This window comes from Mandrillus leucophaeus, unplaced genomic scaffold (assembly GCF_000951045.1).
Source record: "Mandrillus leucophaeus isolate KB7577 unplaced genomic scaffold, Mleu.le_1.0 Scaffold232, whole genome shotgun sequence".
Lineage (NCBI taxonomy): Eukaryota > Metazoa > Chordata > Mammalia > Primates > Cercopithecidae > Mandrillus > Mandrillus leucophaeus.
In genome coordinates this window covers 863,512-890,242 of record NW_012102388.1, presented here as the reverse complement: position 1 = coordinate 890,242, position 26,731 = coordinate 863,512, and the positions used below count along the sequence as shown (strand labels likewise).

Sequence of the window (26,731 nt, the reverse complement as noted above, 5' to 3'; positions counted from 1 at the left end):
AAGCCTTTGTGTAATTGGTTCTGACCATAGTAGCAGGATTGTGTTTGCTAATATTCTCCTGGTATTCTCCCCTCTGCTTTCTATGCTCCAGCCACACCGGATATTATTCTGTTCATGGAACCCCTGCCTCCAAGTTCATTTCCTTCTCTGCAGTTCCCTCTGCCTGGAACTCTGTCCCTCAGGCTTCTGCACCATTGCAGAGCTGCCCCTCAGCACTCCAGTGCCAGCGGACTCACCAATGAGAGCGGTTGTCCTTGCCCAGCCTGCGCACAGGAGTCTCCAGTGCATCACTTTTATGGCACTTACCTCCACCTCAGCTCATCCTGGGTATTTATTTGTGTGTCTGCTTATTATCTGGATTTCCAACTTTTCCCACTGGAAAATAAGTTCTGACATTGGAGGCTCCATGATGAGCAGAAGTTCTGTGATTACAGCCTTCATGAGGAGCTCACACAGAGTTTGGAGGGAGCTCACTTCTGTGGACCCATCTTGCATGACCGACCTTTTGTCTAGTTGGTTGTGGTCACTTTAAGAGCTAGCCATTGCACTCAGAGGACATAGTGTATCCCACGGACTATCTAGAGTACTATGTGACAGACAGTGCAGAGCATGCTGCATGTACAGTGTCAGGGGTCATGGAATACCTAATGACAGACATCCCACCCAAACTTACTTCAGGTAACAATGCAGGTGGCAAGGGGATTTATTGGCCCAAACAACTAAAAATGTCAGAATAACCTTCAGGCATAGCTTGATCCAGGGACTCAACATCAGTGCCACTAGTCTGTCCCCATCATTTGTCTCTGCTGTCCTCGGGAATGGCTTCCTTCTCAGGCAGTCTCCTTATGTGGTGGCCTCCAGCAGCTCCCCAATTACATCCTCCAAACTTCAGGTTCAGCAGGAAAAACACCTTCTCTTTTTCAGTGGTTGAAATAAGCAGCCACTCCCTGAGTCTTACGGGTCTGCCTGTGGGCATGTGTATTAATCGATTGCTGTATAACAGACTACCCCAAAACTCTGATAGTGACTTAGAGCAGGATAGTTATTTATGATTTTGCAGTTTCTATAGGAGAGAAATCCAGACACAGTCTTGTGGGGCTGGTGTGTCTTTGCTTCATGATGTCTAAGGCTTCAGCTGAGAGATTCCAAGACTGACATCTGGAATCATCTCAAGGCTTGACAGGGGCTGGGGAATCCAATTCTAAGGTGGTTTGCTCAAATGGCTGATGTTCTAGTTTTAGTTCTCTCCACCTGGACCACTCTGCAGGGCTACTTGAGTCTCCTCACAAGATGGCGCTGGCTTTCCCCAGAGAGTAACATAGGAGTGGCAGTGCTTTTTATGCCCCACCTTTGGAACTCACATTCTGTCATCTCAGCTACATGCTGTTCATTAGAAGTGAAATAGCAGGTCCAGCCCTCACTGGTGCTAGTGGTAGTGCGATTGGGCTCACACTTTAAAGGGATGAGTGATAAAAAGTTTTTCAGACTTATTTTGAAATCCACCATAGCCCTAAACTTATCACTGTTGTTAGAGGGGTAAACTGTGCTGACTGATGAGGCTGTATTAGTTTGTGTAGGCAGTTACCAGAAAATGGCAAAAAAGATTCCTGTTACAGTTTCCTCCCCTGCCCCCTCCCCCCAAAAGAAAACAAAAACAGAAACAAATAAACAATACCTAGATGTTCTGACGCTAGCATTTCATGTATTAAAATATCATGGGGACATAAGACTACACAGAAATCTTTCTTCTTTTCTGGGGAGGACAGCTGATTTTACACAAATCCCAATGTTTTTGCATTCTCATTTTCTATCAGCTCTTAGGACACAAGCTTTATTTGGAGGGCGATACTAGCGAGGCTCACTAACATTTTGCCTGAATGGGAGATTTTAAGGCCTGCTTTAGCAAAGTTGATATTTTCAAAAGCATAATTATAAGGTAGAAAAATTAAGGTGTATAAAAAACAGAATTCTTCATTTTATGAAATAACTGACCAACAGTGAACTTAAAAATATGAGACTCCCTGTGTTAATGTGAGATGCTGTATACTTTGCACCCTAGTCTCTGCAAATAACGGACCAACAGTGAACTTGAAAATACCAGATCCCCTGTGTTAATGTGAGATGCTATACACTTTGCACCCTGGTCTCTGCACCCATAACTGTACAGGGAGCAGGTGTACTCTTCGATTCCCTTGGGAAGAATGTGGTTTTGCATCTGGAGAACCTATTAGTTTCCATCGGGGGCTCGGGGTGGGGGTGGCCGGCTAGCTGATTCCTTAGTGACTGTCCACAAATCCATGCCTCCCAGTTCTGTAAGGCTTCACCGCAATGCTCCAAGACAGACACCAAGGTCTGTAATTTATACTTTTGCCCAAGCTAAAAATTATAGTGACTTTCATGTGACACAGCCCACATTTGTCTGATAACCGGCCTGTTCCCAATTCCAAGCCCAAGCTCCTCCGCAATTTTCAATGCCTCGGTTCTCTGAATGAATTGATGAATGGCCTTAAGTTCCCATTTACATCTGCCCTGGAATCCCTCCCTCGCTGAGGAAGGCGGAACTGCACCAGCCAGCGCCGTTCAGTTCCATCAACATGCAAAGCATGTTGTGATGTGTTTCTGTTCTGTGGCTGGGCTGCTGTAGCGTTTTTTTTTTGACTAAGCTCATCTTGCTGCTGCTTAAACATCAAGCTTTTATCCTAGGCTGTGTCAACTTTCAGTGGTGTTTTTATTTTATTACAATGGAATGGTTTTATCCAACATGGGGGTAAATGGCTTGGCTAAGTGCTTTTGAAGCCCAGACTCATTCTCTGCTTATACTTGTGTCCGCTCTTAATGGAATTCAAATAAACAGTCCTCCGGCATGAAAGGTGCTCTATTAGATTTATTTCTAAATTCTTTTAAGGATGTCAACATGTAGCCCTTGGATGTGATGGGAGAGGCATAGCTGATCAACCCCCATGGCTGCCGTGAATTAGTCTGAACCTATTGGAAATGGAAAGTTCAGAAAGCACAGATGGAAGAGATTGAACTAGCGGCTCAGAGTGAATTGAAAGGGCAGGTTCGCTCTGTGCAGAGAGACACCTGTGCAGCAGAGTGTCAGCAAACACGCAGCCCCCTGGAGAATGCCTTCGCTCTTGGCTCCTGAAGGCTGGGTCTGCTTTCAGCGTGGAAATCCTCAGCCAGCCCCAGCAAGGATTAATTTCCCCAAGTTTGAGGTTTCCACCTGATTTGAGGCTTGAAATTTAGAGTTGAGAGCATCTGTATTCTGTGGCTTCCTAAACCAGCCTTCAAAACCATTCTGTAACTGACCAACAGGTTTATTTTGCCCACTTCCCAGACAGACCTGATTTATCAACCCAGGGGAATTGCAAAGGAGAAAGAGTATCATACACTTAAAGCCAGCTAAACAAGAGATGGCAGCTTTGTTATTACTCAAATCAGCTTCCCAGAGAATTTGGAGGCTAGTGTTTTTCAAGGATAATTTGGTGGGCAGGGGACTAGGGAAGGGATGTGCTGATTGGTTGTGGATGCAGTTGTAGGGATATGGCCCTTGTGTGCTGAGTGTGGCTACAGGAGCAGTGAAGTCAAGAGTCTTGGGTCTGGGTGAGACCATCTAGTCCTCAGAAATGCAGAAGCCTGAAAGGACATCTCAAAAGGCCAGTCTTGGGTTCTACAATAGACGTCACTATTGTAGATAGTGATGTAAATAGATAACATCATATCTGCCAGAAATTGGGGAAATTGCAAATCTTGTGACCTCCAGAATAATGGCTGGTAATCCTTTTTTTTTTTTTTTTTTCTTTGAGACAGAGTCTCTCTCTTGCCCAGGCTGGAGTGCAGTGGTGCAGTCTCAGCTCACTGCAACCTTCACCTCCTGAGTTCAGGTGATTCTCCTGCCTCAGCCTCCCTAGTAGCTGGGATTACAGGAACGCACCACCACGACCAGCTAATTGTTGTATTTTTGGTAGAGATGGGCTTTTACTATGTTGCCTAGGCTGGTCTTGAACTACTGACCTCAGGTAATTCACCCACCTTGGCCTCCTAAATTGTTGGGATTGCAGGCGTGAGCCACCACGCCTGGCCTGGTAATCATTTAACTAAGCCTACATGTTAGTGGAATTCAGGCTCCTCTCATTTTCCTAACATGGCAGCCTTTCATTGGTTTTACCAAGGAGGTTTAGTTTTGGGGAAGGGTTATTATCATTCCAACTATAAACTAAATTTCTCCCAAAGTTAGCTTGGTCCAAGCCCAGGAGTGACCACGGGCAGTTTGGAGGTTAAAGGTAAGGTGGGGGTTAGTTAGATCACATCCTCTATGTTTCTAATAATTTTCTCAAAGTTATCAATTTCTAACTGTTAAAATGTTTGCAAAAGTGGTTTCAACTCTACAAGGCAGATCATTTTTCATTTCATTCCACTGGAACAGTCACAGATTTCTCAAAGTATAATTCTATAAAAAAGATTTTCAGAAAGTTAGAGTTTCAAAAGGTTAAAAACATAGCACAGTGAAGGAGGTTCCAATAATTGCTTCATTTGTTGATAAGCAAACTGATATGGTTTGGCTGTGTCCCCACCCAAATCCCATCTTGACTTGTAGTTCCCATAATCCCTACATGTTGTGGGAGGGACCAGGTGTATATAATCGAATCATGGAGGCAGTTTCCCTAATGCTGTTCTCGTGATAGTGAGTAAGTTCTCATGAGATCAGATGATTTTATAAAGGGCTTCCCTCTTTGCTCAGCTCTCATTCTTCTTTCTCCTGCTGCCCTGTGAAAAAGAACACGTTTGCTTCCCCTTCCGTCATGATTGTAAGTTTCCTGAGGCCTCCCCAGCCCTGCAGAACTGTGAGTCAATTAAACCTCTTTCGTTTATATAAATTACCCAGTCTCGGGTATGTTTTTATAGCAGCGTGAGAATGGACTAATACAGAAGCCAACAAGATGACATAGCTAGATAAAATTAGGTTATGAGAAGTTTTATATATATACACACATATGTATATATATTTATGCACACATATACACAGGGAAAAAGAATGCTTCAAGAGATTGAAAAGTTTGATGAGGAACAGTTTAATGCCCTAGGGCAATAAAACAATCCCCTTTGAAGCTTTCTTTCCTATAAAACAGAAATTATTCTCATCTCTACTGGACAAAAGTCATTTGTAATGTATCAATCTACTCCAAGGTAACATCTAAATTGACAGAGTTTGGGCCCTGATCAATAGTAAATGGTATGTCAAATAAAGTTCTCTTTCCCTAGAGTCTCCCATGACATTTCAGTGGACTTGTCGAATATTTTAGCGTGATTTTGAAAGGGCATGCAGTAATTGTTTTGCCTTATTTCCAAGTTTTGCATAGTTTTTCTTAGCAGGTTGCATTCTCTTTTTCTTTTTTTTTTTTTGAGATGGAGTCTTGCTCTGTCACCCAGGCTGGATCTCAGCTCACTGCAAGCTCCGCCTCCCGAGTTTTACGCCATTCTCGTGCCTCAGCCTCCCGAGTAGCTGGGACTATAGGCACCCACCACCTCGCCCGGCTAGTTTTTTTGTATTTTTTAGTAGAGACAGGGTTTCACTGTGTTAGCCAGGATGGTCTCGATCTCCTGACCTTGTGATCTGCCTGTCTCGGCCTCCCAAAGTGCTGGGATTACAGGCTTGAGCCACTGTGCCCGGCCTAGCAGGTTGCATTCTCAAACGTCCACAGAGGCAGAGTGGGGCCGTGTTAGTCTAGGTAGGGTGTGTGTTTCCTGTCCAGGGGCAGCTGCTTCTCAATGCCAAGGGCAGTGTGAGTCTCCTGTGACCAGGACCCCAGAATTTCCATGAGAAAGTGTATACACACATTTTTATGTGAAATGTTCTGTATGAGTCAGGGTTCTCCAGGGGAACAGAACTAACAGGGGAGATGTACACATGAAAGGGAGTTTATTAGGGAGAATTGACTTGCATGATCCAAGGCAAAGTCCTGTGATAGACCGTCTGCAAGCTGAAGAGCAAGGAAGCCAGCAGTGGCTCAGTCTGATCACAAAACCTCAAGGGAAGCTGACAGTGCAACCAACAATCAGCCTGCGGCCAAAGGCCCCAGACCCCTCAGCAAACCGCTGGTGTAAGTCTCAGAGTCCAAAGGCTGAAGAATCTGGAGTCTGGGGCAGGAAGCATCCAGCATGGGAGAAAGATGAAGGCCAGAAGATTCGGGAAGCCAGCTTATCCCACCTTCTTAGCCTGCCTTTTTCTAGCCGCGTTGGCAGCTGATTGGATGGTGCCCGCCCACACTGAGGGTGGGTCTGCCTCTCCCAGCCCACCGACTCAACTGTTAATCTTCTCTGGCAACACCCTCACAGACACACCCAGAAATAATACTTTACCAGCTATGCAAAGTATTATAGGCATCCTTCAATCATGTTGACATCTTATATTAACCATTACATGTTCTAATTTTAAAATATTAGCAATTAATTCAGTGAGAAGAAAAGACAACATTGTCTTAGTCATTTTGAGCTGAGTATGTTGGTGCAAAAGTAATTGCGGTTTTTGCTTTTAATGGCAAAGCTGCAATTACTTTTACACCAATCTAATAAAATTCCATTGACTGGTGGCTTATAAACAACAGGGATCTATTTCTATGGTTCTGGAGTTTGGGACTCCAGGATCAAGGCAGCTGCAGATTCAGTGTCTGCTGGGGACCTGCTTTCTGGTTCAGAGATGGCACCTTCTCACCGTGTCCTCACATGGTGGCAGGGATGAACACACTCCCGCAGGACTCTGTCATAAGGGCACCCATCCTGGTCCCCCAGGCTCTGTCATAAGGGCACCCATCCTGGTCCCCCAGGCTCTGTCATAAGGGCACCCATCCCGTTTTCCCCCGGACTCTGTTATAAGGGCACCCATCACATTTCCCCGGACTCTGTTCCCTGATTGTCTTGCACAGGGCTTGCCGTCTAATAGCATCACCTTGGTTAAGATCTCAGCATTAATCTGGGGGAGGGGCATAAACATTCAGTCCGTTGCAAATTCCATGTGGGCAAACAAAGCAGGTCCAAGGTTGCTGGATGGTGCCTTCTGAAAAGTCATCTGGTAGACCCAAGGCTGTTTCAGAAAGGCAGCGCAGTCAGGAGTGAGGGAGTCTCCAGCCAGATGGCTCGGCTCAGATCCCAGCCCTGGTGCTTGCTAGCTGTGTGAAGATGAGCTGGGATTTTATCTAACTGTGTCTCATTTCCATATCTTTAAAATGGGTGCTAGCACAACACCTACCTCATCCACTTAGGAGGAGCTGATGAGTATCAATGATCCAGAGAGTTCCTGGCCCGCAGCTGGCACGCAGTCCACGTTACTGTCAGACAGTGGGAGAAAAGAGTTTCGTCATTCTCCTGGTGGGCCGTTCTCACTGCAGTGTTGCTTTTGTTCCACGAGGTCAGTTTTTTCTCCCTCTTTCATGAGACTATTTTTAGAAAACTCAATCCATTTCAGTGCTTTTCCCGAAGGACTGTGGGGAGTTGTGGGGAATGATTTTCTCGCCCCACTTGGTGATCAGGGCTTGACATCCCACTCGTGGGCAGTGACTGTGTGCCGAGTTCTGGGGCTGAATCCTGCTCCTCTGAGTTCCTTGGCCTGTGACATTGGCCCCGTGTCGCATTTCCTTTTCTATCAAATGAGGTGATGGTCAAGCCTGCCTCAGAGGTCGGGGTGATAATTTCAAGAGTGAAATTTGGAGACAGCTAAGGACAGTGCCTGGGACATAGTAAAAGTTCAGTGATAGCTGAACGTTTTGTGTCCCCAGGGACCGCGATTTAAGCCTTAACCACCTCCTGCTTTATTCCCCACATTAAGCATTGTGCGCTCAGAACAGTCAGTGATGTAACATGGGAAACGGGGGGTAAAAGTGACAAGGACTGCCGTGGGCATCACTAGAATCCCCGCCTCGAGTTACCGAAGAGGAAGCGGAGGCCCATCCCCACGACGTGGCTTTTCTTTGCGTTATTGCATTGCTTTTCCACCTGCCCGGGACTCCGATCCAGCACTCTGTTATGTGGAAACTTCTGTGTGTTTCTTGGCTTGCAGTAGGTTCAGTCCTGTTGCATGTGGAGGGATGCAGTGGAGTTGTGTGGCGAGTGTATTCCAGTAAACTTATGAACCAAATCTGACTCCCCTCTTCCCCAGGACACATCCTCCATTCCCTGGAAGATGCAGCTCCTGAGGAAACTGAGTCCAATGATCAAAGACTTTGGCATTTGGAGGGGACCCACTGATAATTGCCACCTGCACAGGAGCGCTCTTCCGTAACTCCTCAGAGAGCATGTGGGCCGCTACAAATGCAGATCCAGCTCAGCCAGGACCTCCCGTGTGCCAGGTGTCATGGGATTCATGCTTTCAACCCATCGGTTCTGGTTAAGACTCATATAGTGAAACAGATGGGTTCACAAGATTTTAGTTTACATGGGAAGAAGCTTTAGACTAAAGCAGAGGGAAGTAAACTTACAGGCAAGCAGGAAGGCTTGAAGGCTGGAGTGTTCTTGGAGGCTCTCGGCTGGGTGCAGGCTGACCTTGGGTAAGAGCCCTTGCTCATTGCCCCATGGCGCTGTCCTTCCCGTGGGTTCAAACACCCCCTTGTTCCTGGTCAATGTCCTCTGCGCTTCTCTTTGGGGATTTAGGACACCACGGCATTCTCCTCATTGTCCAAGGAAACCATTCTCCTCATCTGGAAACACCATCAACTTCTGAAGTTAAATTGAGACCAGATTGGATTCTGCACGTCAGTCTCTCCCCTTTCCCTCTGTGACTGTGGACTCTGGGAGGGTTAGAGGGAGGTGGTGCCAACGGCAAAGACACGCGCTAATGGGGCGGCTTTTCCACGGGCCTTTCTGAAGCTGGGACTGGGTCTGAGATCTTTCTTCAGACCTGAGGGATGTTGAGTGGAGAATGTTTGCATCCATCAGTCTTCCATCATGTTACACTGGAGTTTCGTGGCAGTGACGTGAATTAAAGAGTAATATTTTAGATTTGATATTTTATTGCTGCATAATTTATTATAATTTTTAGTGGTCAATCTCAGCATCCTGATTCAGCTTCAGAAAAGTTTGGAGCATCTCCCGAAGAATGAGGAATGATTAGCCTAGCACAGAATCTTCTTTTGGAGGCACAGTGAAAAGCACATAAAACACACATGACAGTTTATGACTTACTATAAAGCATTCCCTTGTATAAGCATGATGCAGTGTCATGAATGAAACCTTGTCCTCACCCCTCGATGTTCTGCTTTCAAGATACCACTCCTTCCCCATCTCCAGAGATCACCCCTGATCTGACTGCCATGGGACTCTCTAAATACACAGTAGGCTTGACACCCATTCATTTCTAGTCTTTACAAAGAATTGGTTGTGCATTGTTTTTTGTTTTTCTTTCTTTTTTTTTTTCAGATGGGGTCTTGCTCTGTTGCCCAGGCTGGAGTGCAGCAGTGTGATCACAGCTCACTTCAGCCTCAACCTACCGGGCTCAAGCACTCCCCCCACTTCAACCTTATGAGCAGCTGTGACTACAGGCGTGCATCACCAAGCCCAGCTCATTTTTGTATTTTTTGTAGAGACAGGGTTTTGCCATGTTACCCAGGCTGGTCTCAAACTCCTAGGCTCGAGTGATCTGCCCACCTTGGCCTCCCAAAGTGCTGGTATTACAGGTGTGAGCCACTGCACCTGGCCTTGGTTGTGTATTTCTATGGATAAAAATATATACACTCAGCAAATAAAATAAAACTTGTATCTTCTTCTGCATCCTCTCTCCCTGTCCCCAGACCCTAGAGGTAACAGCTATTAGGAATTTGGCGCAGTGTTTTCAGGCTTTACATATTTGCACAAGGCTTTTGTGTGAGGTTGTGCAGGTTGTGGGTGGCGCGACTTCAGTTGATGACATCCACATAAACCACGGGCTGCAAGCTGTGGCTCGAGGGTCAAGCCCAGCCTGTGCCACCTGTTCTTGTATGTTCTGTGAGTTTAAAATCTTTACATTTTTTAAATGGTTAAAAAGTCAAAATAAGGTTTTACAATGTGAAAGTTGCACAAAATTCCAATTATGGTGGCCAAACACAAAGTTTTATTAAAGTCTAGCCATACTCATACATTGGTGGCAGAATTGAGTAGTTGTGGCAAAGACCCTATGACTCACAAAGCCTAAAATATTGACTCTGTGGCCCTTTATGGAAAGTTTGCTGGCCCCTGACATAGACTGTGATGCAGGCATCTCCCTTGGAGTTTTACAGTGCGCAGCATGCACCGCTGTAGGGAAGCAGTGCTGTGAACATGGGCACACACATCACTTAAAAATAAAACAGTGTTAATGTACTGTAATTCATTGTATTACTGCTAACACTTTGGTTGCCTTGAATTTTTCACTATTACAAATCATGCTGCAGTAAACATTCTTGTACTTTTGTATAGCCCTTCGCATGTCACTGAAGTTCCAATTATCTCCAACCGAGAGCAGTGTTAATGCTGTCGTGTGTACAATTTAATCAACAATGTGGCAACTTGTGGTAAATGAACAATTTTTCAATTTAATATTTATTATCGTAGCCTGCGAGAAGGAAATCTGTTCTGACTGGTTTAAATGAGTTTCTATAATGAGCCAGGAGATTTTAAAATTCTAAATGTGAAAAGCAAGTCAACTAATTTCCAAATAATTGGGAAACTGTTCAGCATAAAGAAAATGTAGTTTTCGTGTGCTCAGGTTGGCTGTATATGCAAATTTGATGCTGATTAACTTTCTAGAAGTCAGTTTTCCCTGTGGATACTAACATCTACCTGACTACATCTGTGCTAGATATTTGGAGAGAAGCATTCAGAATGAAAACTGTATTTTCCGAGCTAATATTTGCATGAATATTGAGATGTTGTTCCCTTTGTGAAGTAAACATTGACCTCAGTTTCACCTTTATTTCTGTGCTCTGATTCCCACACACCAGTAACTGCTGATGACTGGGTGTTTCTCCTGGTGGAATCTGCTGGAACCAATAAAAAATGCCTGGCTGCTGTTATTTTTGGTGAGCTTTTTCTTTCAAAGGAATCTAATTAAGAAAAGTCTTTATTTTGTGTCCTCGCATGGAAAAGTCCCCCCCAGTGTGTGTGGCATTGCATAAATATGAATAAATCATCATTGGTAACAATTAAAAGCATTTGTGCTAAACATGTAGCCTCAGCTTGTCCTTTTACTGGAACATGCTGGTGGATTTCTGATCGAGTGTTGCCAATTTCTGATCTTTATTCAACTCTAGGAAGTATTGTAGAAAACGTCCTGATTCCTACAGAAGACATACGTATAAAATACCCTGTCCATACCCAGACCCCTGCAAGCAAACAAACCAAAGCAAGATAATGTTAACAACAATGGGAACCAACCCTTACCCACCCCGATGCCCTTGAAATGTGCATTGCATACTTACAGGAATCTTGATGTCGCCTTTGGTGATATTTTTGCCCCACCCACATCCCCTTAACATGTTTCATCTTTGCATGGCCAAGTTTCCCGTGAGCTTGGAAATAAGTGCCTGGTGCACATCCGCCATGGGGGCAGGCCTGGCCCCAGTGAAAGATATGTTCATTAAAGGGCTCAGGGTTGAATTATGACTTGGGGGCCCTGTGGAGTGTTCACCCAGAGCTGGAAAGAACTCCCGTAGCTCCTTCCTCCTGTCTGTGAGTCACGTGTTCCTCGTCCTTCCAGATTGGAGCTTTGCAAAAATCTATGTGAGCACAGGAGACATAGAGGAGGGTGGGAGGGAGGGAGAGAGAGAGAGAGAGAGAGAGATAGAGAGAGATAGATCCACCACTTCTTTCTGACTTGGGCCTTTCACTTCCTCAGCTCTCACACAAAATACCTTCAAAAAGAAACTAGGTCTAGGATCATGGTTTTCAAATCTACAAATATATGGGAATTCCACACTTCAGTGGAGGCTCTTACCAAATAGAAGACTATTGGCTATATGTGTGAGCATTTTTCTCTTGCTGTTAAGAACTTATGCAAATATCCCCATCCATTTGACAAGACAGGCAGGGTGAGGTGGTGTGGAATAGCGCGAAGCCCCTGGGTTTATTCAGGGGTCACGCAGCACCAAGATAAAACCTTGGCTCTGGTATTTATTATTGTTTAATCTGAACATTTTCTGACTCAGCTCTCTTATCTGTGTGATTTGTGTATACTGATATCATAATTTATAGGACTGTTGCAAGATTCAGAGGAGAGAATGTTTGTGCAATGCATACCGCATTGCCTGGCAGGGAGCTGGCCTCGGTAAAGCTCAGTTCTTTCCCTGCACTTTCATTCCCCTGCTTTCCTCACCAGCAACAGTCACGGAGTGACCAGTTAGCTTTTGTAAATGATGAAGCCATATGCCTTTTTTGGTGGGAATGTCAATGGTATTGCAATTTAATAATTGTGTGGTATAAATAGTCATCTATAGCTGTGTTCACATGACTCTAGCAGATTCAAATTCAATTATTATATATAAAGGAATTCGATTTTTGTGAAGTCAGAGCCAACTGCATCTCAAGGTTTTTATTTTCAGTTTTGGATTGATGACTCAAACTAAGCGGGGAGATTTGCTTTTTCCCCTAGAGAAACAGAAGTATGGTTTATGCTGGTATTTTTTGGTATTTAGGTATATATTTTAGAAAAGCTTGCTTATGTTCTTAAAAATGTTTTAAAAAGCAGCATATTTATATAGAGAGACATCAAAATGGAATACACTTGGGTTTGCAAAATGACAGTTGATTAAACATGACTAGACCACTGTTGAAGCTCTGAGATGTCCCTTTGTAAAAGTGGAGACTGGAAAACCAGGGATGCTTAAGGTCTAACTGGTTGCATTGTAAACTCTTGTCCATGACCACATAGAACATGTTTTTCTCTGGAACATTTCTCCTTAATTACTAAGCCCCTACTCCAGTCTTGGGAGTGAATGAATATTCCAGCCTTAAAATGATAATTTGCAATTCTACGAGAGGCAGGAGGGGAAATACACTTGGCTGGGATGAGGCAAGAGGATGTGAACAGGAACAGTGGGATGAAGTTGAGGGAAGCAAAGAGGAAGATGAGTAGGACAGATAGTGGTGATAGAAGAATTCACTTCTTCACGTGGCTGTCCCTCCCACTTCAAGGATGTGTTGACTCACATGTGCTGATGGGACCTTAACATCTCATTGGTTTCAACTCAAGATATTCTAAGAATCAATCTTTGGGAGTAACTAAAATGATCCCTCAAAATTATTTTGAATTTTCGTGATTTATGAAATTGAGAAACAGGAGAAATTAAAGTAACTCATCACAAAGACAAACTCAGTGAAAACACCAAAGTGCCCACATTTTCCTAAACAGAAACTATCTAATTTGCAAGTGACTATCCTACACCTCTACCCAGTACAGGATAGTCCTTGCTAAGAGTCATGTAGACCATTTTACCTTCTTGATACCATTTTCTACTTTTTCCCCCATTGGAAAATGAGTCTTTTTGATGTTCAGATTTTTTAAGTGCTAGGACCAACCTACCCAAACGAGACATTTTTATCTCAAGACTAAGCTGACGCGTTCCTGTACTGGGAGACAGTTCTCGTTATCTATTGAAGAACAGAAATTGTCACTTCTGTGTCCCAATTCCTTCATGTTTCATTTCAGGACAGATCCTTTAGGGATGATATGCACTTGAAATCTTTACAGAATCGCTGTGATGGTTTCCAAAGGAACCATTAGGAAATGATTTTGGAGTATTTTACGGGCAAAAAACCGCAATTACTTTTGCACCAACCTAATAGATGTCAGAGACAAAGGACGCACCCTTGGTTCAGAGAGGAAATCCTGCTGGAATAAATCGCCATGCTCAGCATCCAGAGGGGAGTCAACTCTCACTTATTTGAGTTAATTGAACAGATCAATCAACACATTATGCAAAATCATTGCTAAACTACAACTTACATAGAGTGCTTTTAATTTGAGCAGACACACCCCCATTTCAGGTTCTTGGAGCCGATGAGTTCGGCTGTGTCACTCTGCTTGGAGTCCCTAACACTATTGCGGCCAGGTGGTGGATGTGGCTGGGGTCCTCTGAAGGCTACCCCATCCATGTCGGGTAGCTTCTCCCGTGGCTACCTTGGGATTCCTCATTGCATGAGTTTTAGGGTTGTCAGACTTCTTGCACGACATCTCTTTTGTTTCCGGGGCAAGTATTCCAGAAGACAGGAAGTGGAAGCTGCCAGTCTCTCAGGCTTGAGCCAGGAGACTAGCAGAATGTCACTTCAGTCCCGTTCTGCAGGCAGGTCAAAGCCGTCACAGAGCAAGGACGTAGACCTCACCCCCGGATTAGAAGAGTGTCAGATATCTGTACTACACTACGGCAAAGAAAAGCAGTCAGTGTTCCTAATATTTGGAAATGCCTTTTCAGCCGATGCCTTAGTTGATTTTAAGCCATGGCCAAGGGTGAACAGAGCTGACGGGAGCTGTTGGAAGCCCCTCAGACATGGGAAGACTAAAATTGAAGTTCAAGGCTACCACAGCAGCCAAGACTGAGGGTAAGAACCTGGAGAAGAGGAAAAAGCCTCAGAATGATTCCAGCATTTTGCACCACTGTTTCTCTTGAAACATTTCCACATTTCCAATTAATCACAGCAGACAAAAGGCTGGGGAATTGAACAGAAAGTGCCAGCTAAGAGGCCGAGGAGGTAAGCAACAGCTCATAATAATGTTGACCTAGCGAGACAAAAATGAAGTTCAGGACCTGCCCAGGAGGATGGGCCAGTCAACATTCGGGCTCTTGGTTGCAGTTCCCAAACAGCCAGAAGCCTGGAACACGAGTGAACCAGAAATAATTAATCCTCACTGAAACTCAACATCTACTTTGAAATAGTTCAATCACAGCCTGGATTAAGAATCTCTCCTCTTACTCTATTGCCTGCTTGCAACAAAATAAATTCTCTCTGGGGTAAATTAATGTAATCCACAGTATTTATAATTTTTCATATACATTGTCTGGCGTCCAGTGAAAAATTTCCCAGGCATACCAGAAATTAAGGCCAAGGGAGGGGGGGCAGAAATCGACTCATGGATGATCCAGATACTAGAATTTTCATAGTGGATTTAAAAATAACTATAATAAATCAATGAAAGGAAACATGACAAGATTAGCAGAAAATTAAAATATATACAGAGAATCAAAAATTCTAGAACCAAATAATAGAATAACCAAAATTAAAAATATGATACTTTGGTTTATGAGAATTTTAGAATTAGTGAACTGGAATACAGGTCAGGAGAAAATATTCTGAAGAGCAAATATGAAAGAGAGAAACAGAGAATTTTCCAAAGCTAGTGAGCAACATCAAGCCACAGATTCAAGAAGTGATATGATGTCCAAGCAGAATTACTATAAAGGAAATCACACCTGGGTATATCATAATGGATTTGCTAAAAAAGAGGAACATGACAATTAACTTATAAGAAGCAACAATAAGATTAAAGTTGACTTTTCAACAGAAATAATGACATTCAGAAGACAATGGAGTGATGTTTTTAAGATGCAGAGAACCCAAGGACCTAGAATTCTATATATAGAAAATATATTCTTCAAAAATGAAGACTAAATAATAGTATTTTTGAAAAACCAACCAGAAAGACTTTGACACAGCCTTCAGTGAAAGAGATGCTAAAGTCATTTTCAAATAGAAGGAGAACCAGCTCTAAAGCAAGCATGCAAATGCAGGAATGAATGAAAGGCTGTAATAAGTGCATGGGTAATTAAATGAAAATTGATCACACAGAGTAATAATTAGATGAACTTAGGTCAGTTTGAGGTAGGAGGTGAGATTTGACTCCAAAGGTGGGGCTTGGGCTCTGGACCACATTGAAGACTACCTGAAACAGGGACAAGGCAAAAGCACCTCCCCATAAGAAACGCCCACCAGTCCATGTCAGTTTATCATTGCCATGGCAACACCCAGAAGTTGCTTCTCCTTTCCATGACAATGACCCAATGACCTGGAAGTTACTACTCTATTTCTAGAAACTTCTGCATAATTTGCCCTTAATTTGCATGTAATTAAAAGTGGGTATCAATACGACCACAGAACTGCCTCTGAGCTGCTGCTCTGGGCACATGGCCTGTGGAGCAGCCCTGCTCTGCAAGGAGCAGGACCTCTGCTGCTGCTCTTCACTGCTGCTTCTGTAAAAGCTACCACCGATTCACCGTTGAATTCTTTCCTAGGCAATGCCGAGAACCCTCCTGGGTTAAGCCCCAATTTGGGGGGCTCACCTGCCCTGGGTCAATTTGATTTGAATTTTACTGAATACTATTTATAATACAGTGATTTTGCTTTGAGAATCACTTTAATTTGAGTTAAATCTAATATGAACTTGTGACGAAATTTTGAGATAGACCTTACCAGAGGGGCAGCTGAGGGGCTTTTGTAGGATAATATTTAAACACAGTCAGTATCTCTAGAATTTCCATGTAGTAAGAGAAAGAGCAAGTATAGTGATTGCAAATGTGACCCTTCCCATCTCAGACATGTTTCATTCTTCAAAAAGGTTGTGAATGGTTTTGTTATTTATTTCTGACTAATGTAAAACATGTTGCTCTTGATACCTCTAAAACAGCAGCACAAAGAAAGACATTCAGGTTTTCTCTGCCTTTAGAAGTTCCTCTTAGGCTATGACATTCCTCAGGAACTTAAATCTGCATTTAAACATTCTTATAGGGAAGTGTTGTTTTGATTATTAGTTATCCCTGGGATACTAGCCACACAACAGATTTACTCGGTATGCATATTTTAAATATATGCATCCATATATATTAATTTCATGTTTATTTCCCTTGAGTACATATATTTTTCTTCTAGATATTGAAATAAAATGAATAAGGAAAGTACCTGATCTACCAGTTCTCTGTACACCAAAAGGTAAACTTCTCGTTTTGAAAACACGGGGAAAGGTAGCACTTTAATTATTTTACCAGCTAGCTCCATGGGAGTTTGTTTGATCTCATTGCACTTGCATCAGAGGTAAAGGAAGTAGAAATGTCAGCTGATTATAGAGCATAATCATCACCAGATGTTTTGAAATCCCTCCTGTCTCATGAATAGATGACTCTATCCTTCCTTCAAATGGATAGTGCTTAGTGTGACCTCCACCACTCCAAGCCCAAATGGAAAGTGGATTTTATGACTCAAAATTCTATTGTGACTAGTTCATTAAGGACTGTGATTCAGCCCCTTGACAATGCAAAAAATGAGTTCTGGGACCATAGAAGGGAGAGGTTATGATTCTGTTGGAACTGAAAGCATTGATTTCACTATGTGGCCTTAAGACACCTGCTTATACCGAAGAAATTTCTCCAAGTGCAGCGTGTTCTTCTCATTATTTAGAGGTGCATAAGGGCTCACAAGCTTTGCTCAGAAAGGCCAGCACTGCAAGGTTTGCTTTTAAACCTGATGAGCTTTGTCTGTTCAGATGAACATCAGTGAAATTGTTGGACTCTTTAATAGTGGTAAATAATCTCCCTAAACATTGGGATTACATTCGTCTTGGCAAGATACGTTACAAGAGAGATGAGGGATCCTGAGAGTAGAGCGGTAGGCATGAGACCTCATCTCACACACACTCCAGGTCCAGTGCCCACCTGGCACAGTGACTTGCAGGCTCACCTCTTCAAATTGTATGCTTCTCATGCAAGCTCTCTCTCCTTCCCCCTTCCCTCTGTTTTTTCAAGCATGTAAAGTTAAATTGGCGTAAGTTACTGTATTTCATTAAAAATAACATGTCATAAGATTTATCCCCTCTTCAGATGTGTTGGAATATGCAGGCTAGTATTGATCCAATGTAAGAATGCCTGTTCCATGGCACTTCATAAGTTCTTTTTATTTGCTGGTTTCCGAGACAGAGTCTCACTCTGCCACCCAGGCTGGAGTGCTGTGGTCTGATCATGGCTCACTGTAGCCTCAGCCTCCTGGGCTCAAGTGATCTTCCTGCCTCACCCTCCCGTGTAGCTGTAACTACAGGCACATACCACTATGCCCAACTAATTAAATTTTTTTTTTAATTTTTAGTTTTTAATTTTTTAAAATTTTAATTTACTATAGTGCCCAGGCTGGCCCTGAACTCGTGGGCTCAGGCAATCCTTCCACCTCGGCCTCTCCAGGGGCTGGGATTATGAGCGGGAGCCATCATGCCTGGCCGCTTGATAAGTTCTGATAGGTTCAGGGAGAGGTCGGTTAGATGGTTGTGAAAGTGTCTCTCAATATCTATTTTGTAGTGTGTCAGTAGTAGTTTTTTGTGTAGCTGGTATATTTTTTTTGTTACAAATGTGATGTATTTGTATTATAGACTCTAAGACTGTGAAGTTCTCTTCCTGCCCATGCTCTTGTTTCCGCTCATACAAGGTCAGCACCTCTTGAGATTGTTTGCTCATTTTTGTTTCTGCAGGTTACTTTGATCCTTTTCCCTTTGATTGCATAAATAATCTGTCAATATCGTTTAGCATGTAGTGGTTTTCAATAAATCATTTTTGCGTTCTACATTCCATGTGTTTGATTTATGTCTTGTGATTCAATGCAATTACGATCACTTATGGGGTGGAATCATGTCATAAATTTGACGTGTTCTATATGAGTAAGAATATAGTAAATATTTGACAACGTATTTATAGATTAATATTTTAGATTTATCTTCTAATTGAGGCTTTCTGAAAATTCTTAATCTATTATTTGGTCATATTCTTTTTTTATTAAAATGTTTTTTTATTTTGGAAAATAGTCTTATTTGGATTAATTATGTGGAGATTCTTCTTCAAAAAGTGGGTTCTATGGGCAAGTATATTGAAGAAATACTGTGAGAATTAACGTCTTATAGGCAGTACTATTTGTATAATATACTATGTTCATAACATTGTCAGAGATTTGTAAACTTAATTCATTTGTGTTTTACATTTTTTGCCATGTCTGGAACCAACAGTACTATTATTTGCTAAATGTTCTCTTTTGTAATGCGATACTTTTTCAATAACAAAATATTTTATCATAAAAGTTTACATAACTAATGTAAGTGGAAAGCCAGGATTATTTATGAAAAATAGAGGCTAAAAATTAAACACAACAAAAGCAAACAGGCTGACTCGTCTCTTAGTAGATACGGTGTCCTGTTCTGTCTCCACTAAAAGGGGAGATGGGCAATGCTGGGGGAAATTAAAGATGCACCAGCAGGAAGCAGGAATCTCTCCCTCGCCCCAAATCTCAGATCTTTGGGAGGTCAAGGCTGGAGGATTGCTTGAGCCCAGGAGTTCTAGACCCGCCTGGGCAACGTGGTGAGACCCCATCTCTGCAGAAAATTAAAAATCAGCTGGGCGTGGTGTCATGTGCCTGTAGTCCCAGCTACTCAGGAGTCTGAGGTGGGAGGACCGCTTGAGCCCAGGAGGCTGAGGCTGCAGTGAGATAAGATCACACTACTGCGCTTCAGCCTGGGAAACAGAGCAGGACTCTATCTCAAAACAAAAAGTAAAACAAAGCGAAATATTTCTGCCCCAATGGCATCAATAGGATTGGCAAGAGATCGGAAAGAGAATAATTTCTTCACAGAACGACCCAGTCCTATTTAATGCCAGTTTTTTAAACCACCTAAAATCTCTGTGTCTATCCCCAGGGTCTCCATCACTTTGAGAAAATGAGATGTTGCAATTGTGGAGTTAGACATCCAGGTTACAACACACGTGGGCTTAGAGCAGGGGCTGGCTCTTAGGAGACGCTCAACGACTATCAGCCATTACGATTATTTCTTAATGTTCTTATATATTAGTTTTATTTTTATTAAAGGGACCAGAACCCATGTTTTCAGTAGACTATTCCTGAGTTGATTGCTTTGGTATTTTGGGGAAAAGAGAGGACATTCTCATTTAAATACAATTAATATTTTAGCAGCGACGCATTCACCTTCACCACTTCCTCGTTGATTTCTCCATCTGTGCCTCTCACTTCGCAAAACATCACTTTGCCTATTAAAAAAAGAGAACTTAGGGCAAAAGTTTAAGAAAGAGTTTAAATGAACATCCCAGGTAATATTAACATTTCAGGGCACCTCATTACTATTACAGAGGGAAGAAGAAAATACAGAAGCTAAAATTAACACACTTTTGGCAGAAGTTCATGGTTTTGAGAAAAAGTTTTTTTCTGAGCAGCCCTGGGACCAAGGGTTGATTAAACTGGGATTTCATCATCTCTCAGCCCTGAATGAATGAAATAAAAAGTCATTCAATCTAATTAGACAATCTTACGAGGGCTTCGAAGCAACCACCTATGGCAATTTCTTTTTTTTTTTTCTTTTTTTAATCTTAAAAATAGATTTTTTCAGAATTATGTGAATCTTTTCTGTCTTCCTTTTGAGATTTGATACTCTCCAAGGGGGAAAAGAATAATTCAGAGCACGTTGAAAACGTTTGGTAACTACATTGTTGAGACTTTAAAAAAGTAGAATTACGTATATACATGGGTGTGTGCATATGTCAAATACAGTATTTAATATGTAATGTGTTAACTCTGTGTGTTTATGCATCTGCAGTGCCCAGATTTGATTATTTTTACATTTCATTGTGATAAAGTTGAATACTATTAATCTGTACTCTGCCAGATCTGTACATCTCCCAGTTCCGTAACCAAACAGCACACTCAGCTAATGGTTGTTCTTAAATTTAGTCATCATTGACAATAACAATTCTAGGTGATAATTATTAAGCATTTCATGTTTTCCTTATTAAGCTTTAACGCTCTCTTTATTAAGCACTAAGCAACCATTGCATTCGAGTGTTGTCGTATTGAATTGTTACAAGTCCCATGAGGCAGGGACCCTTGCTTCATGTTTTGAGTATTAGGAACTGAGGCACTAATGGCTTCAGAAGCTCGCTGGCGTTGCCCAGGGTGCCAGGGTCAAGCCGGAACACAGCCTGGAGTTGGCCTGTGAAGCGGGCGGCCTCACCGGGAGCCGCCTTGCTGGAGGAAGGCCTGAGGGCGGGCTGCGCAGCCCTGGTGCTGGGCGTTTTCCTTTCGGTGTGTGCAATCTCCAAGGTCTGGATTACCCGGAGGAATAAAAAATAGATATATAAATATTTTTAAAATTATAGAAACTTAAAACTAAAACATATTTTATTTTCTCATTATAATTCATTTTATGGATTGAAGTTGGAGAATGTATTTTAATGTCCGCGGAACTGTTTACTGAGAGCTTACAATGAAAGGACGCTGGACGGGTGCTCCAATGAAGGAATTCAACCCTAGGTGCCAGGGACTTGGCATAGGCACTTTCGTGAATCCTCAGACAGCCTGGGAGGGGCGTCCTTGGGGCCGTAGTGGGGGAGGGCCCTGAAGTTCTGTGGGGGGTCAGTGCCCAGGGTCACTGGAAAGCCCGGCAGGTGTGCTCCATGCCTCAGCCGGCACCTTGCACCACACCAGGTGTGGTCTGCAGAGGCAGAAGAGCCTCCGGGAGCGGCGGTCTCTCACCCAGGGAGTGTACAAGGAAAATAGAGCTTTGATTTATATGTAATTTATATTTTATCCTAAACACTTAAAAATTTGAGGTTATATTTTGTAATGTGCATAATATATTAGTACATTCATGGGGGTAATAATACACATATTTAGGGGTGTATTAAAATAGTTTTTACTGATCAGGGGTGCATGTGAGTTTGGCAATGAGGAGTGTAGATGCCAGTGGGTGACACACTGCATGAACCCTGTGGGAGTCAGACACTCACGGACGTTCTGTGTGGGAGCTGGGTTTGATCAGTGCTCGCCTCACCTCCCAGTTGCTGCAGGCTTGGCTCTGCAGCGGGTGATGGCCTCAGACTTAACTGCACAGCACCCACGTGGTTCCTTTGGGTCTGGATTGCCTCTGTTGAAGCCCCTATTCTCTTTCCCTTCAGATCTTCCAAGTGACCTGCTATGGACTGGTTCAGTGTTTGTAGTGTTTTCAATAGTGTGCTGTGACAGCTCTCCTTATATTCACGTATGTTTTTTAAAATATGCTCAGTCTTTTTTTAAGGCATATTCCTAGAAGGGGAATTCCTGGGGCCAAGACTACCTACCTACTTTAAGAGTTTGAAGGTTAAGGCCAGGTACAGTGGCTCACTTCTATAATCTCAGCACTTTGAGAGGCTAAGGCAGGCAGATCACCTGAGGTCAGGAGTTCAAGACCAGCCTGGCCACCATGGTGAAACCCTGTCTCTACTAAGAATACAGAAATTAGGGCCAGGTGAGGTGGCTCACGCCTGTAATCCCAGCACTTTGGGAGGCCGAGGTGGGCGGATCACAAGGTCAGGAGTTCGAGACCAACTTGGCCAACATAGTGAAACCCCGTTTTTACTAAAAACACAAAAAATTAGCCAGGTGTAGTGGCACGCACCTGTAATTCTGGCTACTCGGGAGACTGAGACAGGAGGATTGCTTGAAGCCGGGAGTCGAAGGTTGCAGGGACTGAGATCACATCACTGCACTCCAGCCCGGGTGACAGTGTGAGATTCCGTCTCAAAAAAAAAAAAAAAAAAATTAGCCGGGCATGGTAGTGGGCTTCTGTAATCCCAGCTACTCGGGAAGCTGAGGCAGGAGAATTGCTTGAACCCAGTGGTGGAGGTGGCAGTGAGCTGAGATTGCACCACTGCACTCCAGTCTGGGCAACAGAGGGAGACTTCGTCTCAAAAAAAAAAAAAGTTTTAAGTTTAAAAGTTCCTATTCCAAACTGACCTCCAAAAAATGACAGTAGTTTATACTGCTAAATGGAATATAGCAGTATGTGGAATATCAGTTACATTGTTCCCTTGCCAACAGTAAGTATTATAATTAAGGGGAAAAAAGAATATCTCATTATTCTTTTAATTTGCTTGTCTTTGATTACTAGTAGGTTAAATCGTTTTCTTGTTTGCTGCTGGCATTTTTTTCTTTGGAGAATCACTCTTTCCTATTCATATCCTATGAATACTATTTTTTAATGTTAGGGTATTTCTCTTTTTGATTACTTTCTAAGAGCTCATTCTGTATTCAAAATAACACTTGATCATATATGGCACAAATATTTTTTACCCAGTTTAACCAGCAGTTACAGAGCCACATCTGCGTTAAGCCTGTCTTTTCTTACTCCTCTTTCCTTGGATTCAGTGGAAGGGCGGTGGGCAATCTAAAATCTAAGTAACTAAGAAATCAGATCTAGGGAAAAGTGCAATGCCTGAACTGGCCATTCTGACAGACAAAGTTTTATAAATGTTTTGTCTCTCTCCTTCCAGATAAGAAACTGTTGAATTCTCTCAAATTGCATCTAGACCATAAATGCAGTCTTTCAGATTTTTAGGAAGAGAGTTGGAAAGATGCTTTCTATTCTAGAGCATACGTTGGGCAGTCCTTTTTCCTTGATCGTACCTGGGTTGATGAGTGATTTAGGAAAGACAGTGTGGACATTCTGAGTTAATAGCAGCTTACCCATGGCTTTTAATCCTGATTTATGGTCATCCTTTAAAAAGACCAGAATCCAGTGTAGCAGTTTCTGTAATGGAGAGAGCAGCTCCTCATGAAAAGCACATTGAATGATCAAATTTTATTGGTGCATGAAAACGTCAGAGGTGAATATCCCTGTTTGGTGAGGCAGCTGTTTAGGCTTAGGTCTGGGTAGTTGCTTTATTTTTGTCTGAAGAGAGAAAGAAAAAAATAGATGTTTTGGATTACATTTTGTGTGTAATTATATATGACAGATGTATTAAATTAGCCATTCCAGGGTTTTTGGAAATCTGCCTCTAAACTGTAAATTTTATTTGACTTTTTCATTTGCAGGTGGCACGAAACCATTTCATGTATATTTCATGGGCTCCGGAGAGGCAGGAAGTCCAGGAACTATTGCGATGTTTTAGTTCATTCATTCTGAGAGAGACATGGGCGGGTGGTTGGGAAGTAAATCATCTGCGTTTCTGTTTTGGGTTAAAAATATTAACAGCAGATCAAAGACATTGAAAGCAAGCTTTTCATTTGGGGGAAAATCACTATTAGAAAGGTCTGAGCAGCTTTGGAGTGGGAATAAATTACTTCTCCTTGGTTTTCATCTTTTAAAGCATAAATGCTTCTGTTTGGAGAAGTTGCCTCATTGAGGAAGATAAAGGTGCTATTCTTTTTTGTGTAAGTGCATGTTTTTTGTTTGTATTTTGCCGGCAACTGTAGAAAGTTTTAAAAAGCAATTGTTTGTAAACTTAGCAACTTAACAAAATTCATCTGGACATGTGAATTTTGCACTGAGGTCTTCAGTACAGTCCTTTCTGCCTTGTAAATAGCACCGTGGACCTGTGTTTAGTTTCGGTATTTCCAGCGCCCATGAAAAGGGAATCTCCTTGATAATGAATTCTTTTAGGGAGATGTCAACAAAGAAAATTGTCACAAAATACTTTCCACAAACATGCATATTTCAAATAATGCAAGGAGTATCTATAAAAAAAAATCACTAGACTTGGGTAGCACATATGTTACTACCTAGATTACATAATTATTTCTGGAATACATTCCTTTAAGTGGCAGTGGTCTCACACAGTGCTGTTTATTGACAACAAACATGTGTCATGGTTTCCATTTCCTAGAGAGTGTCTTTGAACCCAACTCCTTTCTCCTGTAGGTTAGGAATAGATTTCTTTTCTTTTTCATTTACATTTTCTTCTTTGCTTTGCAAAATTTGGAATCGATTAGAGGGATAGATTTGTTAATGATTTCCTTAATTAGTCTGTTAATGGCTAAAGTTACAATGTATTTTTTTAACAAGCTGTCCAAATCTTTAAGTTTGTAGAGATGTAAGTACTGTACAATAATCGTTGCCTCAGACTGCTGGATTTTAGTAACTGTGTGTGTAAATATCAACATACGCCCAGAGAGTCGTTTTACTGCAGTAATTCATCTCTTTTTATGATTTTGGGGACCCTTTCTATGATTTAATGATTCATGGGAGATGTTTATTTTATGCACGTAGAAGGAAGGTAGTGTCATTATGTTGTTATAGAAGCACTACTTTTACTTCATAAAGAGCTAATGTGTACATCTTTACATTTATGAAATGTAGCATGTACTTGGGTAATATGACATTCTCTCAGTTAGTATTTGGGAGTACACACACACACACACTCTCTGCATTCCTGGAGACACAAGCAATCCACTTAATTATCAGAATCATTTAGTTAACAAACACCAATTCTGTTGATTATAGGAAACACTGCATAGATATTGAGACTCAGCTGATGGAGAACTCTCTCTCTCCTGTCTGGAGAGGATGCTGAGATCACAAGGTCTCAGCTCCAAATGTCTGCAGAGGTCAGGGAGCACATTAGACCGGAGGATTAAGCCAGATGTGAAATGGTAGTTGGAGCAGACAGGGCTTTTTAAAGGATTTTTGCAAGATCTAACCATCCTTCCTTTGAGAGGCTCCATCACAGTCATATTAAACATGTGACATGCACTCACCCTCCATATGAAATATGACTAACAGGTAAGTATATAGCCATTCAATGGCAGTTGATGCATTGACACAGCTACATGAGTTGGGATTGTTAGGATGTGCTGGGTACTGGGACATCCCAGGACTTCACAGAGTTGTATTTCTCATTTCAGTTATATGTTTAGTACAAGACAGTGAAGTCCTGCTGCTCAGGGAACAGGCTGATGGAAGCTTGAGCATCTGGGAGTTGTACCATCTGTCCCAGGAGGGCTCCACACCTTCCCATGGTGGGGAAGAGAGCCCCTCGAGGGTCAGACTCAAGCTCTGAGGTGCTCCAGCAATGAAGAGGCTGGACCATTTCTGCTCAGACTGTGTAGGAGCACAGCTGGTCCCAGGGACTCATCCCTGCAAGGCATTGGGAAAATATGAGAAGGCACGTGAGTATTAGGTGTGCCATAGATGTCCCTGCCCCGTTTAATCAAACAACTATACTATACATTTCAAAGATTTAGCATTTTTCCAACCAGCATAATAATTTTTCATATTACAGTCTTTTTTGCCCATGATTTTTTAAAACCTCATGCACAGGCTGGGTGTGGTAGCTCAAGCCTGTAATCCCAGCACTTTGGGAGGCCGAGGCAGGTGGACCGTTTGAGGTCAGGAGTTTGAGACTAGCCTGGACAACATGGCGAAACCTTGTCTCTACTAAAAATAAAAAAATTAGCTGGGCATGGTGGTGCTTGCTTGTAATCCCAGCTACTTGAGGGGCTGAGGCAGGAGGATCACTTGAACCTGGGAGGTTGAAGCTTCATTGAGCCAAGATCGCGCCACTGCACTTCAGCCTGGGTGACAAAGTGAGATCCTATCTCAAAACACAAACAAAAACGAACCCCCAAAACCCCAAAACCTCATGCACAGAAAATTGAGTTAACCTCAGTTTGAGGACAGACTCTCATTAACCCCAGCAAAGCCCTTTCCTTTCTGTATTTTCTGCTTTTCCTGCATCTCCTTGCACTAGGGCCATTTCTCATCTCCCATGGGTGCCAATCCTAATGCCTTTGCTATCGAGCCTCAAATATCCCTGTGTCTTTGTAAACTAAAGACAGACGCCATGTGGGCATGTGTCTTAGTGCATATGGCTGATGTTACAGTCTATCCTGTCTTCCTTTTTTACCTGCTTCATTCAGTAAGCAAGTGTTTCCTAAGATCTGGGCACGTTGCTGTTTGTTCATCTCCCTTCTCTTCAATTCTCCATAGTATCCATCTTTAGCAGTT

The 26,731-nt window shown here is 42.6% G+C and overlaps 1 protein-coding gene and 1 long non-coding RNA gene across 2 annotated transcripts in view; both read left to right on the top strand.

The window, feature by feature from the left end:
- TMEM132D (transmembrane protein 132D) overlaps positions 1-26,731 on the top strand; it is a 902,502-nt gene that overhangs the window by 38,936 nt on the left and 836,835 nt on the right. The window lies entirely within an intron of this gene.
- Positions 7,025-9,739, top strand: LOC105541077. Its single transcript, XR_001006293.1, has 2 exons — positions 7,025-7,408; positions 8,156-9,739. It is a non-coding gene; the product is annotated as an uncharacterized LOC105541077 (long non-coding RNA).